Genomic DNA, 15016 nt, shown 5'->3' on the forward strand with positions numbered 1-15016 from the left:
ATGCTTTCTGGTATTTTCTCAATAGTCGAATCAATTTCTCTTGCTGAGATGAGTCTAGGTGATTGCCTATGTTCAGAGTTTTCCCTAGACTAATCTCTATGATCTGACTTTGTGTGTTTGTGATGGATTGAACTGGAAAAATATCGTGAAATGTGGTTTGCAAAGATTGAATGGTACATGTTTCTTGAAAATTTTGGGCTAAAAGTACATCTGCAGCATGATATTGGTCGTTTCTCAAATTTTCGGAAATATCAGGTTGTTAAAGGAACAATTCTACCAAATCATTATTATTTTTTTCTTGGAAATCATAGATTTGGTCAATGCTAAAAGTAGATTTTACTTCTTCTTTATCATTGTATTTATCATCAAGCCATAAATTGTGTGTTACTGCTGGTGATTGTGCCGATGGATAAAGAGTGAGTTGTTTCCTTTCAGTCCCTCTTGAAATAATCATGTTTCCCGATCGACATCCTATGAATGCATCAGCAGTCGCTAACCATGGTCTCCCAAGGATGATAGGGTGCCCTCCTAAATTGGTTTTGGGTTGAAGAACTAAGAAGTCCACTGGATACTCCCAAGAGTCTAGTGAAACAATTATGTCCTCCAAAATCCCTTCAGGAATCACTTTAGACCTATCAACTAGTTCTAGAACAATCGTTGTGTGTTGCAAATTTATGAGCTGGAGTGTTCTCATGGTTTCAAGAGTCATGACATTTATTGCGGCCCCAAGATCTATTAAAGTGTTTGGAATCTGTATGTTGTTAATGATTGTAGTAACTCAGGGGATGCCAGGATCAACATACTTTTCCATCGAGATGGTATTTGTCATAAGGCCAGCTAAATGTCCTATAACATGAATGGTTTGTGGATCAATCATTTTCCTAGTGGGATTCTTAAGACACATTTCTTTGATTGCTTTAGTGTATACGGGAATGTCTTTTATGGCTTGCAGTAGCGGAATTTTTATATAGACATTCTTGAGCTCATCTAAAACATCAAACTGTGGTATAGACATTGGAAGTTTCATTTGGACCAATCGGTCTGGAAAAGGTGGATGCAATGGTTGCATTTGCTTATCTCTGGTATCATCGTTTGGTTTTCCTTGATTTGTCATTTCATTTTCATTTTCTGTGTTTTCTTCTTGTTTATAAGTTATTGGAGAATCTTTGTGGAGCACCTTACCAGACCTCAAGTTGATATTTTGCAAGGGTAGTGTGGGATATGGGGTTCCCTCTTCTACATTGTAGGCTGGCCTCTCTGCTCTGTTATTTGGATTTGGGACAGTTTGAGCAGGAATTTGAGTAGGTCTGGGAGGTTGTGAGTTAGATGGAAATTGCAGCTGTGGTGGATTTATTGGTGGAGGAGCAGGCAGTGCTTGTTGAGTAGGCTGAGGTTGGTAAACAACTTGCTGCTGAGGATACTGCTGATATGGTTGAGGATGTGATGAGTATGGCTGATGATATTGTTGATATGGCTGTGAATATGGTTGGTATGATTGAGGATATGTATGATAGGATTGAGAGTATTGTTGAGATGGTCTCCATTGTTGCTGTGGGTGATTTTGGTGCTGCCATGGAATGGGTACATTCCATGAATTCTGAGCATACATTTGATCATTTACAGGAAATTGCAAATTTTGATTTGGAAACATACCTTGAGGTGCTAGCCTTGGCTGCCATGGTCTCTTTGTGCCCATGTAATACACGTTTTCCATCTCTGCATTAGCTGCCATATTACAGTTCTGCAAAACCTTAACTTTAGGACAATTAAATATATCATGATGTTCAGTACAGAAGGCACAAACTTGGATGTTTTCTAATGGGCAGCCTTTTAAGGCATGTTTCTTCCGGCGTTTTGGGCAGAAGATAGCCATTATCTGATCTTCATCTTCTTGTTTCTTCTTAGCTTTTAGAGTGTCAATTTGGTTCCCTAGGGTGCTTAATAGGTCTGTTTTAAATTCTTCTAATAGATTCCCTATTTCAGCCCTTGTGACACTTGCTGAAGCAGATTTTGTGACTTTGGATGAGAGGGTTCTTTTTCCAATTTTAGCTTTGCTCCTCGAATACTTTTCGCATAATTCAGCGATTTCTTCAAAATGTAAGGTAGAAATGTCACCTTTTCCCATCAAATTAAGATCATCCATGTATTCCTCTCGGATGCCTTTCAAGAATATTGTGCGGATCAAATCAAGAGGCATAGTTTGGTGTTTGGATTTTTGTAAGTTGTAGACAAACCGTTCTAAGTATTCCTCCAAGGTTTCATCCTCTTGTTGGCTCATTCTAAAGATATCGTCTTTGGAATATTTGGATCTACAATAAGGTTGATATTTCCTTAGAAATATTCTTCTCATGCCATCCCAATCAATTATCGCATGCTCACCAAGCCTCATGAACCATCTTAAGGTTGATGCCTTTAATGTCGTTGGGAAGAGTCTAAGCCTATGGGCATCATCTGTGTAACCATATGTTCAACATACAATGTCAAACTCGAACAAGAATGAGTCTGGGTCTTCTGAAGCCATACCATAAAATTTTGGTAGCACGGATGGGGGTATGTTTTTCATTTTGATCTCATCATCTTCTTGTGGTTCATGTATAGGAAACTTAAAGGTTGACTCTTCTTCATCTCTTCGTCCTTGATTTGGTGCTGATCCATCTCCTTCCTCAGCCATTTTAATAGGTTCCTCTGTGTCAGTGTCACTTGTTTTAAAGAGGAGATTAAAGAAAGATTGTTCGGTCACTGTGCTACTCTCTCCTTGTGCGGAGGGTCTAGGAAAGTGTTTCTTCTGTGATTTATGTGCTAATAAAGTTTTCCTTTCGATGAGAGTAAGCCTTTGTCCTGACTTTTTTTTATCCTCTAATGCTTGTATGGTGACTTCCTCAGTTGGTGTTGTATTTCCTAAAGAGTCTGCTCCTGATGATAGGTTAGTTTTTGGATGGGGGGTTTTTATGAATCTACCTTGATTATCTCTAAATCTAGGCATAAATGAACATGATTTCTAAATCTATGTTTTTTCTCGTTTTTATTGAAATTTTTTTTAGATCCTTTAACTACGCCTCCCCGGCAACGACGCCAAAATGTAGTGTCCTATCTAGGGTGCTAGATTAGGTTATATTTATTATCGACCAGGATTAGTAAAATTCGAGGCATGCGTCTACAATCTATAGACACAAAGGATTCCTAACTAAGTGTTCATGATGGTAGGTTACAGAACTTCTTTACGGAAGGTTGAGGTATGCTCCCTATCACCTGGACACTCAGGTCACTCAATTCATCTACCTATTCTAAAAACACTGTGTATTACTTAAACCAAGATTTCAATCCCCTTACGAGGATGCTGTGCATAAAACCCCTGTTCAGTGAACACTCAGCATTCAATGTTTATCAGTCATGAAAGATTGAAATATACTAGAATCATAAGCACACTTAAAATTCAAATATATGAGAAACAAGGTTCATGAAGATGCTCTTAAAAATAACGAAAGATCAGATCCCTTACAGGATACAATTCAACGATCTCAGCGATGAATCCTTCAAGCTACCATCATAAACATTAATCATACGAATTTCTAATTAAATCAATGAAAGCATAAACTGAACTCTAATCACTGTGCATGCTATTGAATATTCAGAAGTTGCAAATGAAATGAAATGACAGTATACCCGTTCCACGCAAGGCCCGTCCGCGTTTCAAAGGTATACTGGACTGTGCTCAAGCAACTATAGAATCAACGCAACAATGAAATCGTGACTGCAACCGTGTTTTTGGTATTAAGTTCAAAAGCTCTGTTTTCAAAACGATACAATGATAACCACTAACTGCCAACACATAACTGTGTTTACATATGTTTTTACAACGTTTACATTTCAGAATGAATGTACATTTGTGATGCGGCTATTGTCGCTTTTGCTATGGCATAGTTTTTAAGTTGTTTCCGTTCTGAACCGATTTCAAAAAGGAACAAAACTAAATCGGTTTAGAACCCTATGTTGTTGCTTCTTTTGTCGCCAACATGCTGTGCTTTGACCATCATTGACCGTGCCTTCAGGAGTGTTGGTTCTGCTGTAGGATAGGTGTTCGTCCATGCTTGTACATTCTATTTTTCATCCCTACCCTTTGCTTTAGCTTAGCTGTCATGCCATATGTCAAACAATAAACCAATTACAGGGTGTTGCAACTTCCTGTAGTCTTTTTATCAAAAATCCTTAATTCTTTAACATAAAACTCATAAATCAATTCTAATGTATTTAACAACTATAATACTGTTAACTAATCAATTTCAAGGGGTCTAAGAGATGTATGAAGGAAAAAGGTAGGCAAACGATGTGTTTGAAGAGGAAAAAGGAGGTCAAGGAATGGTACCAACAAATATGATTCCTATATTTATATTTATATTATTGATAATAACATTAATAACACTAATTCTTAATATCACTCATAATTGATATATGTGCTTGATATGGGCCTATCGACGTTTATCAACTACATTTTTTAATGTGGTTGTGCTAGTATATAAATTGTATTGCAGTGTTAATAATTTCTTGCTATGAAATGTCTAAATGATGATGACCACATCCTTAATTTTAATCACTGCTTATTAAACTAAGCTTCACGTTTTTTGTTTAATCCTCACTCTCATGAAGCTCCACAAAACAAGGTTGAAATGTCATTTAAAAAAGTATCTAAAGGATCAAAAAGATCACAATGCAAGAATTCATGCATCTAATCATATATATGTGCATTGAAATGCAAGAATTTGTGAGAGCGGCATAAGTCGCATAGCAAATTAACATCTATAGAGAGATGGCTTCCATTGGATTCCATTTTTCCATCAATATCTATTGAGTTTTAAATGCTTGAGAATGCTAGATTCCCATGAAAATGTGATGGTCAAGACTTGATCAACAATGTCAATGGCAAACTGAGGATGTACATGAAACAATGAAACCTATTCTAAAACTCTAAATTCACAATGAAACTCTAATGTTCAAAATTTCTTCATGATCGATTATGACATTTAGACAAAGCTTTGGTGTTCATTGCCATGGGCAACACCTTCATTAATATTTGACCAAAAATTACCATTAATATAATTTGTCTAATTCATTTAAAGGTTTTGACATGGAAAACCTCTACAGTGGCATGTTACTAATGAATTTGCTTTTTGTGGTTGCATAAATTTTTTTCTGGTCGTGCAACAGAAATTCTTGCACCCCACGCCTTTGATGGCACTTAATCCTAACATAGTATAGAATGCGATGGTGTTGTCCAGAGTTGAATTGGACGATATATGGGCATTGTCTTGTAATTCCTTTAACACCTCTAATTGTGCAAACACGAAATTTTAGAGCGAAAGAGACTTGCACTATAAATATTTTGTGATATCCTTGCCTTGATTTATCAAATGATCTATTGCTCACAGAAAGAAAATCAAAATTTATGGATTTTTTGAAAAAGGCGGCAATATTAAACATTTAATGGATTGCTAAACAAAACACTATAGAAAGGTGACCTTATTTTGCATATGGAGCCAATATCCTTGAGATGGATAACGGAGTCTGAGAATGAGATGATCTTGATAAAGTGGAAATTCACTTAGAGGGAGAGTTGTGAAGCCACATCCCTTCAAGATTTCCATTGAGTGTTCAAATTTTTGATGGTGTTCGTTCTTGCCAAGTCCTTCTAGGACTCTCATGATGCTAATATGTAGAACTACTCAACCTCACGATGGTATGAAGGTGAATGAATCAAGCCCATAATAAATCGGACGAATATTTGAATTTTTGAAATTCACTTATTATGGACGAATATTTGAATTTTTGAAATTCACACATCTTGAAATGTAATGCACAATAATATAATGCACACAATAAAACACATTTCAATGTACCTTTCAAACATTTCTATTTTTAATTTTATTTTATCTAACCCTCTTACCTTGTAATAAACAAAAGGCATAATTATAATCTGGTGAAATAATATTCGAAGGGTTTAAAATATAAATATGCAAGAAATTATTTCCATCCATTTCATTCATTGATGCATTAATGTAGTGAGCATAACTATATGCTACAACATATTAGCATTTTTCAATTTGCACCAAATCAGAATTTTTAATTAGAAAAATAGGGAGAGCCTTTACGCGAATGAATTTTGCGCATCATGCAACTATAATGAGCCGAAGCATGCATGCGTTTAATAAAGGGATGGAATAACTCATATTTTTTAACGAAACAGAAAGAAAGAGAAGAATTGGCGAGTTGAGTGGTGATATCAATTGTAAAAAAAAGGCAGAGGGAGGAAGTATCTTTTAATTAACCTGGGTAGGTTGCGGCGACACGACACGCCGGAGGATAGCCGCATCGCACGCGACAGAATTCTTCTGCATCGCTGAGCCCATGTGTCTCTGCGTTGGAACCATAGCCTTAATGATATCGCCTTCAGCATATGCTATAAGAAGAGCACTTCATACTCACAACTGTAGAAGCAACAGCGACTGGATTGAGTAAAAGCAAGCAGCAGTCCGTCGAGCAAAACCGTTGGTTTCGAAATGAAGCGAAAGATGAGAGTGGGATCGGCGCTTCTGATGCTCTACTTTTCATTTCTCCTTATTTCGCTATCCTCTGTAACTGCCCAGCGAATAAAAGGCTTTCGTTATGGATGGGAGGAGAAATACCTGCATGATGAAAGATCATCAGCATGTCGGAGGATGCAGCGGCTAAGCACCCACGAACCGTCTGAATCGGAATCATTAAGATCGGAAGGTGGCACTTTCGAGTTGTCGAACCCAGAAGACAACGAGGAATTGGAGTGCGCAGGTGTTGCCTTCTTCAGAAAGACGATTGAAAGGGGCGCCATGTCGTTGCCTCAATATCCCAACGCCCCTCTGCTGCTTTATGTCCACTGAGGTACTCTAATAATACAACTTGTAAGTTCTTTCTGTATGTCGCATGATTCCCTAAATTTGTTATTATTATTATAATTGCTTCTATATGTACATGTGCAGGTGAGGGCAGACTGGGTATTGTGTTCCAGGGGTGTCCGGAGGCTTAAGGCGAATCTTCGTTTCAAAGGGCGATCAAGTCACAGGTCAGAGAGACGAGGGGAAGAAGAGGGCGGGGAAGAAGAAGACTCAAGTCAGAAAGTGAGGCGAGTGAGGAGAGGAGACGTAATAGCCATATTTGCAGGAGAAGCCTAGTGGTCTTACAACGATGGCAACGAGCCTCTCCAAATCGTAGCCATTGCCGATGTATCCAACCCTGAAAATCAGGGCCGCAGGAGTTACCGAGTAAGTATCCCACCCAATTAACTAACAATCATCCTTAACTATGTTATAAATTCTTTCATGGCTGACTGACGGGGTAAAAATGTATACATGTATAGCCCCACCCTCTGGCTGGGCAAGGGTCATCATCTGGTCGCCGTGGTCATGAAGAGGAGGGAGAGGAAGAAGAAGTGGGGGCAACGTGTTTGCAGGGTTTAGCACGCGCTCTTTGGCTGAAACGTTGGGCGTGGATCATGAAACTGCAAGGAGGCTTCAACAGAATCAATGATCACGACGCTTTGCGAGGGTTGAACGCGGCCGACAACTCAGGTTACCCGCCCCTTGATCTCGCTCTCTCTCTCCTTATGGGAGACAGAGGCAGTGGGGGAGAGACGATGATGTTGCTGCTGGATTGGTTCAAAATCAAAATAATTCATCTGTAGAGGAGAATGGCGTGGAAGAGCTTGTGTGTACAATGCGTGTAAGGCACAATGCTGACAATCCGCAGGATGCCGATGTTTGTTGGATATTTTTAATGCAAAAATGCCAAAAACAAACAAAATAACCACCACAGAGACAATGCTTTGTTTCCTCTGTCCAGGATCCTTGCACAGGGAAGCTTTTAAAACAAATTTACTGAGAACATTCCATTACACAGTCACAAAAAAAACTTCTATTGATTTAAAACAAAAAGAACTGATACAAACTTCATCCTCTACGCAGAGAGGGATTCACCGGGAGAACTCTGTCTCACTTGCATCTGGTTCCATTGCTGTGGATATTACAAAAGGAATTTCATGATGTTCCTGTATCTTTCAATGGCGAACAAACATTACAGCCCTGTTCTTGTTTAATTTTTCCGCACTGCTGTGCGTTCAATGCATAAAACGCAAAAACTCTCTCCTTTTTCCATGTGCAGGCACAATACATTAAAAAATTACTGCACGTAGGCTCTTTTTTTTAACAACGTATATAAAAAAAAAACATATATAAAAAAATAAAACGTATGCCCATAACCATATTAAAGGGTCTCCACCTAAATCTACGTAAAACATTAAAGATCATAAATTCAACTACGGTGGTCAACCTATAAGACTTTCAATCCACGCAAAAATGTGATTTGACGCAGGCCCGTGCACCTTCAGGAGATCGACGGCGGAGATCGCGCGCCCAGCTGATCCGACGAGGTTCGCAAGCCAACCTCGGGCAAATGAAACGACCTTTAGCGGCCGGGGAGCAGGCGGTATTGGCGTTTGTACAAGGGACGCGTGGCGGAGTTTGATTGTGTCGGAGCCCTTCATACGGAAACAACCTTTTGCCAAAGGCAGTGCGGGGAGACCGGGGCGGTTTTACCAAAACTGCCGCGTTGTTTAAAATTACAAATTTAACACTCCCCTTTAATTTTAACAGCCGCACGTTCGGTCATTCCCAAGCATTTTCTCAAAAATTCGAAACTCTTCTGAACTAGTGGCTTTGTCAAGATGTCTGCAACCTGTTCCTGAGTCCTGCAATGTTCTAGGACAATTTCTCCATTGTTCACTAATTCTCTGATGTAGTGAAACCTTGTATCAATGTGTTTCGTTCTCTTATGAAACACTGAATTCTTTGACAAAGCAATAGCCGAGCTATTGTCACAAAAAACCACTGTCGCTTTTGCTTGCTCTTGGCCTAGGCTTCTCAACATCCTTCTCATCCAAACTGCTTGACATGCTGCTGTTGTCGCTGCCACATATTCAGCCTTTGCTGTAGATAATGCCACAATGGACTGCTTCTTAGAATCCCATGAGATGGCTCCTGAACCCATATTAAAAACATAACCGGAGGTGCTCTTCCGATCATCTACACTTCCAGCCTAATCGCTATCAGTGTATCCAACCAAATCTGAATGTTCTGAGGCATGATATAAAATTCCAAACATTTTGGTACCTTTGACATACCTCAAAATTCTCTTTGTTGCCTGCCAATGTGCCTCCTTTGGCCTCTCCATAAATATAGAAATCAAACTAACATCATACATTAAATCAGGCCTAGTTGCTGTTAAATACATAAGGCTGCCCACAATGCTTTTATACAAGCTAGGATCAAAATCCTTGCTGCTGTCCTCTCTGCTGAGCTTTAATCCCATCAGTGTGGGAGTGATGGCTGCCTTGCATTCTTGCATGTTAAATCTGCCCAAAACTTGATTTACATATCTTGCTTGAGATATAAAAATTCCTTTTTCATTTTGATCTACTTCTATGCCTAAGAAGTATCTCAACAAACCCATGTCAGTCATTTCAAATTCATCCTTCATGACTGATTTAAAATTCTCAATAAGATAAATATCATTTCCAGTGAAAATAACATCATCTACATACAAGACAACAATTAAAATTTTACCATCCTTTTTCTTGATGTAGACTGTGGTTTCTCCTTCACATTTGTCAAATTCATTATCCAATAGATATGAATCTATCCTATTGTACCATGCTCTTGGCGCTTGCTTCAGCCCATAAAGAGCTTTCTTCAATTTGCACACTTTGTGCTCTTCACCTTTCTTCTCATAGCCTAGAGGCTGTTCCACATAAACCTCTTCCATTAACACTCCATTTAGGAATGCTGACTTCACGTCCATTTGGTAGACTTTCCATTTGTTTTGAGCTGCTATGGACAACACAACTCTCATGGTTTCCATTCTTGCAACTGGGGCGAAAGTCTCCTCATAATCTCTTCCATACTGCTGCTTGTAGCCTTTGACAACCAGCCTTGCTTTATGCCTTTCAATCTTGCCTTCAGCATTGCTCTTGGTCTTGTAGACCCATTTCACACCAATGACTTCTTTGCCTTTTGGTAACTCAACCAAATCCCATGTTTTGTTTCTCTCTATGGCATTCATCTCCTCATCCATAGCTTCTATCCATTTCCTATCTTTAATTGCTTCTTCGAAATGAATAGGATCATCAACATGACAAAACAAGGCAAATAAGGAATTCATTCCTTCTTCATAAATGTCACTTAGATTTCTAAACTTCTTACCTGTTTCATTTGGTGTGCAAGTGCTTGAAGATGCACTTGAATTTCCTCCTTGTGGTGTGCTTGGAGAAGCACTTTCATTTATCCTCAATGGTGTCCCTTGCTGTCCTTGTGTTGGTGCTGCTGTTTGGGGATTCATTTCAGCCACCTCCTCTTCATCCTCATCATGAGACAAACAGTTTTTAATGTTCACTGTTTTCTCTATGCTTCCATCCCAAGCTTCTTCCTCAATGAATTGAACATCCCTGCTTACAAAAAATTTCTTGGTAGATGGGATATACAGCCTGTAGGCTTTGGATTCATCACTATATCCAACAAGGATACATTTCTCCCCTTTGCTGTCCAACTTCTTCCTTAGCTTATCTGGAATGTGTGCATAGGCCACACACCCAAAAACTCTCATGTGGGTGACTCCTTGCTTTCTCCCACTCCATGCCTCTTCTGGCACTTTGTTCATGACTGCTTTTGTAGGACACCTGTTCAAAATATAAACTGCACAATGTATAGCTTCAGCCCAATACTCATTTGGCAAATGCTTTGCCTTCAACATGCTCCTTGCCATCTCCATGGTGGTTCTGTTCTTCCTTTCAGCAACTCCATTTTGCTGTGGGGTGTACCGAGTTGTAAACTGTTTATGAATTCCATTTTCTCTACAAAACTTTAGGAATTCATTGGAGATATACTCACCTCCTCTATCAGTTCTCAAAACTTTTATATGCAGCCCGCTTTGGTTCTCCACAAGTGCTTTGAAATTTTGGAATTTCTCAAACACTTCACTTTTGTTTTTAAGGAAATATGCCCAAGTTTTTCTTGTAAAGTCATCAATGAATGTTAGGAAATATAGGCTGCCTACTAATGATGGAGCTTGCATTGGTCCACATAAATCTGAGTGGATGATCTCTAAGGGTGCCTTTGCCCTTATGCTTTTCCCTGATGGAAAACTCTCTCTATGTTGTTTTCCCAATATACAACCTTCACAAAGGCTGTCCGGCTTCTCTATCAATGGTAATCCTCTTACCATCCCTTTTCTGCTTAATAGGTTTAGACCTCCAAAATTTAGATGCCCGAATCTCAAGTGCCATAACCAATTTTCATCCTTTGGCACGCTTTGGAAGGCCTCTTGGGTGACTGCTGCCATTTCCTTCTTGTTCTTCAAGTCTGCCCTGATCCGGAGAGGGAACATCCTGTTCCTTGTCATCTTCACTTCAGCAATGCATCTTTTGCTGGGTGGTATATCCATGATGGTGCATACATCATTCACGAAAAAGACATTGTAACCTTTTTGAATAAGTTGTCCAATACTCAAGAGGTTACATCTCATTCCGGGGACATAGTAGACATCTGCTATGGTTTTCCTTTCTCCTTGTTTTGTAAATATTTTTACCTCCCCTTTTCCCATAACAGACACTTTACTATCAGTTCCTAATGTGACCTCTGACTTCAAGTTTTGATTTAACGCTGAGAAGAGGGCAATGTTTCCTGTCATATGGTTGCTGCAACCTGAGTCTAAAAACCATATGTCTTCACTATGTGTTTCAGCCATGTTACAAGCTAACAGGACATTTTCATGACTGTTGTTTTCTCTTGTAACATTTGCATTTTGTCTATTGTTCATATCATGCTGTTTCTTTCTACAATCACTTGCATAATGTCCATACTTTTTGCAATAATAGCATTGAACATTAGATTTATCATACCTTTGTCCTTGAGCATGATATTGTTCTCTTTGTTGGCTGCTGCCTTGGCCTTGGTTCTGATTTGTATTGTTGCCTCTTCCTTGTGCATTTGATGGGCTGTTCCTTCCACCTCTGTTCTGGCTTCTGCCTCTTCCTCTTCGGTTTCGTTTTCCTTGACCTCTTCCTCTTCCAAAGGACATCTGGGTCTTGAAGGCTTGCTCAAGAGATGAGTTTTCATTCCTACTCAACCTCTGCTCATGGGTTATCAGTGATGCATGTAGCTCATCAACTGAATAGTTTGAGAGATCCTTTGTCTCTTCAATGGTGGTGACTATGGCATCAAACTTTGAGGGTAAGACCCTCAATATTTTCTCCACAATCCTTCTATCTTCAATGGTTTCTCCATGAGTTCTCATTTGTGTGATTACACCAATCACATGAGTGAAGAATGAGTCAATGTTATCTGACTCCTTCATGTTCAAGTTCTCAAAATCCTTTCTCAGCAATTGTAGTTTTGCTGTCTTCACTCTCTCCATTCCTTGATAAGCTGTCTTGAGGGTTTTCCATGTTTCATTTGTTGTCTTAGCTGCTGCTAACCTTGGAAACACACTCTGGTCCACTGCTAGATACAACAACATACGAGCTTTTGAATCCTTCTTCCTATTGCTCTTCAGCAGATCCTTCTCTCCCTGAGTTAATGCATTGAACTCATTTTCATCTGCTGGTTCTTCAAACCCAGATTCAACTATTTCCCATAAATCTTGAGAGGCAAACAGGGCTGTCATGGTTATTGACCAGTAGTCATAGTTCTTCCCATTAAACTGTGGGAGCTGGGTATTAAACATACCCATACCAGTGCTTGTGCTAGCCATTCTTTGACTGTGTATTTAAAACATTGACTGTCTCTTCAGTAACAAACAAGATAGGTATGAAGAATACCTGAATCCTTCATTCTCTGAGTCTTCTGTCTGCCTGAGAAGTTTTGCTGCAGCAACAACCTTCTCCCTTCAGCTTCTTTAACTTCTTTAAAGAGCCTGGACCAGCTCTGATACCACTGTTGGATATTTTTAATGCAAAAATGCCAAAAACAAACAAAATAACCACCACAGAGACAATGCTCTGTTTCCTCTGTCCAGGATCCTTGCACAGGGAAGCATTTAAAACAAATTTACTGAGAACAATCCATTACACAGTCACAAAAAAAACTTTTATTGATTTAAAACAAAAAGAACTGATACAAACTTCATCCTCTGTGCAGAGAGGGATTCACCGGGAGAACTCTGTCTCACTTGCATTTGGTTCCACTGCTGTGGATATTACAAAAGGAATTTCATGATGTTCCTGTATCTTTCAATGGCGAACAAACATTACAGCCCTGTTCTTGTTTAATTTTTCCGCACTGCTGTGCGTTCAATGCATACAACGCAAAAACTCTCTCCTTTTTCCGTGTGCAAGCACAATACATTAAAAAACTACTGCACGTAGGCTCTTTTTTTTAACAACGTATATAAAAAAAACATATATAAAAAAATAAAACGTATGCCCATAACCATATTAAAGGGTCTCCACCTAAATCTACGTAAAACATTAAAGATCATAAATTCAACTACGGCGGTCAACCTATAAGACTTTCAATCCACGCAAAAATGTGATTTGACGCAAGCCCGTGCACCTTCAGGAGATCGACGGCGGAGATCGCGCGCCCAGCGGATCCGACGAGGTTCGCAAGCCAACCTCGGGCAAATGAAATGACCTTTAGCGGCCGGGGAGCAGGCGGTATTGGTGTTTGTACAAGGGACGCGTGGCGGAGTTTGATTGTGTCGGAGCCCTTCATACGGAAACAACCTTTTGCCAAAGGCGGTGCGGGGAGACCGGGGCGGTTTTACCAAAACTGCCGCGCTGTTTAAAATTACAAATTTAACAATGTTTACGTAAGAGAGTGGGGACGGATGAATATGGTCAACCACTTCAAACTTCCTGTACTCAGTTATTTGAGATTAGGAGCCGAGAGGGTTGTTCTGCAGTAAGCAATAACCTTTATTGATCCGTTTAATTTTTATATATATGTTTTTGTGATCTATATCAAGTTTAAGAAAATATTTTGGCTTAAATTACAATAAAAATTATTTGTCATCCCAACAAATGTGCTTCATCGTCCCTACGAATGTGCTTCATCGTCCCTACAAATCAAATGAATGAAATGAAATTTGAATAGAGAGAGCTGTTCCATGGTGGAGGATGAACGCGCACGCAATAATGTACGTGACTAGAGGGGAGGGGAGAATGGAGGTGGTGAGAGACGAAGGGAGGAATGTGTTTAATGGGTGCGTGAGAGAGTGTCAGTTCATCGTCATTCCCCAGTTCTACGCAGTCATCAGGGAAGCAGGAGACGAAGGGTTGGAGTGGATAACGTTCACAACATCAGACCTGTAAGGATAACCTAATTATTACCACTGCTGCTAATATGATGTACTGTTCAACAATTATACTCATCGGGTAAATTGGTATCATGCGTTGTTGCAGTTCTTTGCGGTTGTCTCTGGCAGGAAGGCAATCGGTTTTGAAGGCAATGCCGGAGGAAGTGGTGAGAGCCGCTTACAGGATCGACCAAAACGAAGTTGAACAAGTGATGAGGAACAGAGAACGCGACACCTTTATTTTGCCTCCATCATCTACCCGCTCATCCCGTCGATATCAGGCGGACATCATACCAGGTGTCCAGGTGGAATAGAATATTAATATTACCCATGCATTTCACGCACATTCACTGCAACCCTTAATGTGCATAGATATGCAGTCTCGTCCGAATATAGACCTCCTCACCTCTGCAAATTAAATGTAATCGAAAGAATAATTATAATAACAGATTTACCATTCCTTTTTGTTCACCGCGTTCTGGCCGTGTTCCTTTGGTTTAATGTCGTCCATAACATTACATTACATTGTATATCATATCACTTTGCACGTCGTGATGTCATAAACCTTCAAAGTAACATTACTGAAAAGTTTAACTCATCAACTACCATCTCTGACATCACGATGAAATATATATATACATATATC

The 15016-nt window shown here is 39.5% G+C and overlaps 1 pseudogene; it reads left to right on the forward strand.

Moving 5' to 3' along the window:
* Positions 1-6551: 6551 nt before the first annotated feature.
* Positions 6552-14796, forward strand: LOC149166924 (11S globulin seed storage protein Ana o 2.0101-like; annotated as a pseudogene).
* The last annotated feature ends 220 nt before the right edge of the window (positions 14797-15016 follow it).

This window comes from Pinus tabuliformis, chromosome 5_1, assembly GCF_031772625.1.
Source record: "Pinus tabuliformis cultivar Carrire ecotype Pingquan chromosome 5_1, CPIR1, whole genome shotgun sequence".
Classification (NCBI taxonomy): Eukaryota; Viridiplantae; Streptophyta; class Pinopsida; order Pinales; family Pinaceae; genus Pinus; species Pinus tabuliformis.